The sequence below is a fragment of the Helianthus annuus genome, chromosome 5 (assembly GCF_002127325.2).
Source record: "Helianthus annuus cultivar XRQ/B chromosome 5, HanXRQr2.0-SUNRISE, whole genome shotgun sequence".
Classification (NCBI taxonomy): domain Eukaryota; kingdom Viridiplantae; phylum Streptophyta; class Magnoliopsida; order Asterales; family Asteraceae; genus Helianthus; species Helianthus annuus.
Genome location: NC_035437.2, coordinates 51,195,827 through 51,198,467, shown reverse-complemented (window position 1 = coordinate 51,198,467; position 2,641 = coordinate 51,195,827). Strand labels below are relative to the sequence as shown.

The following is a 2,641-nucleotide window of genomic DNA, read 5'->3' as shown; positions in this document are numbered from 1 at the left end:
CCAAGAAGGCATCTTAGGGAACAAGCAAGGGGAATAGAGGCACATTTCAGGCCAATCATTACTCAAAACCCTTCACCGGTGGTTATCCCTCACAACAACCAAGGGAGAACTTTTGAAGTAAGAACAAACTCGTTGCAAAGTTTACCGAAGTACAAAGGGTTAGCAACGGAGGAGCCGTATTTCCATTTAGAGGCCTATGACTCAATTTGCAACACTTTTGGGAGTCAAGGTTTTTCGGCCGATGAAGTCAAGTTGGTCTTATTTCAGTTTTCTTTGGAGGATAAGGCAAAGAAGTGGTTCTACACTTTGCCTTCGGCATCAATATATACATGGGGGGAGATGCAACAAACCTTTTTGGATGAATTCTACACCACCCAAAAGACCAATGATGCGCGGAAGGGATTGAGAAGCTTTCAACAACAACACGGTGAGATGTTTCATGAGGCGTTTGAGCATTTTAACATGATGATTAAAAACTGCCCTCATCATGGAATTGAGTTATGGGAGTTGATGAACGCTTTTCATGAGGGGTTGAGTGCCGAAGACGCACGTGATTTAATGTCTATCACCGGAGGGACGTTTGGAACGAATTATGAGAATGAAGATTGGGAGTTTTTGGAAAGCATGGCAACTACATCAAAAAGGAAGGCCCAAGCTTCAAGAAGAGCCCGACCAACCACTAACCGACCACAAGTGCACGCCATAGATGATGGTAATGTTCAAACCACTAACCAAATATATAATGTTTGTGCTTTGTGTAATGAAATAGGTCATGCGGCTGAAAACTGCCAAGGGATGTTGGAAGGACAATACGAAGAAGTCCATGCGGTTCAAGGTCAAGGTCAAGGAGGAGGTGGTAGGAACTACAACAACATGAATTCTAATACCTACCACCCCGGATTGAGGAATCACCCGAACTTTAGATATGGGAACCCGTCAAATCAAGCGAACCCAAATTTTCAAGGTAGCCAAGGTAATTTTGGTTCACGGCCATCTTACAATAATCAAGGTGGATACCGAGGCGGAAATAACCAAGGGTATCAAAAACAATACCAAACGGGTCAAGAACAAGGGGGGCTTTCGGGTGGAAACGAGGTGATGGAGATGCTAAAGAGCATGCAAATGGAGATGCAAAAACGGAACCAACTAGACGAAGTGCGAATGCAAAAAGATGAAGTTCGTGATAAAAGCATCCAATCACTAACAACCCAAATGGGTCAACTAGCAACCGATGTGGCGGAATTAAAGAAAGGTAAGGGTCAACTTCCAAGCGACACTAAGGTAAACCCTTCACATGGTTCGTCACGAGGTAACGTTAATATTAACCATGTTAGTGTTCTAAGAAGTGGGAAAGAGTTTAAGGCCAATTTGTCACCCGAATTGGTCGAGGGGGTGGTTGAGGACATCACGGGAATGGAAAGTGATGATGAACTTTCACCGGTTAAACCAAAAGAACCAATTATTAAAAAACCGGGTTTGGGTGAAAGTGGAAAGAATGAAAAAGTTGAGGGTGAACCGAGTCAAGTTCCATTTCCATCGGCCCTACTTGACCCGGGAAAGAAAAATTTTATTGTGTCAAGAGGTCCTCAAAAGGAGGAGATGTGGGATATGTTCAAACAAGTTAAAATAAATCTCCCACTCCTTGATGCAATAAAACAAGTCCCCGCTTATGCAAAATTCTTAAAAGAATTATGTACACAAAAAAGGCAAAACAAGAAAAAAGTGCCTAAGCGGGTGGATTTAACCGGGCAAGTGAGTGCGGTGTTGAATGGGGAGCTTCCTCCTAAGCTCCAAGATCCGGGCACGCCATTGATTAATGTGCAAGTGGGTAATTTTCAAATGGCTAAGGCGTTGCTAGATCTCGGAGCCGGAGTTAGCATTTTACCGGGGGGCTTATACGACCAATATGACTTTGGTCCATTAGCAAGGGTGGAGACGACGGTTGTTTTGGCCGATTTGTCTCATAAGTTGCCTCGGGGTATGGTTCAAAATGTTATTGTAAAAATTGATGAGTTTTATTACCCGGTGGATTTCTTAGTGTTGGATTACTCATCGGCGGACCCTAAACAACAACAAAACATAATTTTGGGTCGGCCATTTTTAAGCACCGCACATGCTATTATCGATTGTAGATTTGGTACAGTTGATATGGCATTTGGAAACAGAAAAATGCGTTTGAATGTTTTTACTAACAATTATAATGCTAACGGTGTTGATGAGTGTTTCATGGCAGACATAGTAGATGGATGCAACCCGCATGAGTATGAGGAGGATGGTTTGGATATTTACCTGTGTGACTTTTCTGAACAGGTACATGCTTATGCACTACGGGTTGAAGAGGAAGCACAAGATGTTATGGCGATGAAAGAAGGTAGACCACCATGGACCCACCAATTCGAGGGTCTACCGGTGGAAATTGATTCGGGTACAAAACCATCGTTGGAGGAACCACCAAAGTTAGAGCTCAAGGACTTGCCTGGCCACTTGAAGTATGTATTTTTAGGGGATAATGACACTTTACCGGTCATTATTGCCTCTAATTTGGAATTGGCACAAGAGCAAGCATTGATGGAGGTGTTAAAAGCGAACAAGGGTGCTATTGGATGGACGATTGCCGACCTCAAAGGAATTAGTCCATCCA

General features: G+C 43.2%; 1 non-coding gene across 1 annotated transcript; it reads right to left on the bottom strand.

Annotated features, from left to right (window-relative positions):
- Positions 1–388: 388 nt before the first annotated feature.
- On the bottom strand, positions 389–494 carry LOC118492888. The gene has a single exon (XR_004894889.1). It is a non-coding gene; the product is annotated as a small nucleolar RNA R71 (small nucleolar RNA).
- Positions 495–2,641: the final 2,147 nt, after the last annotated feature.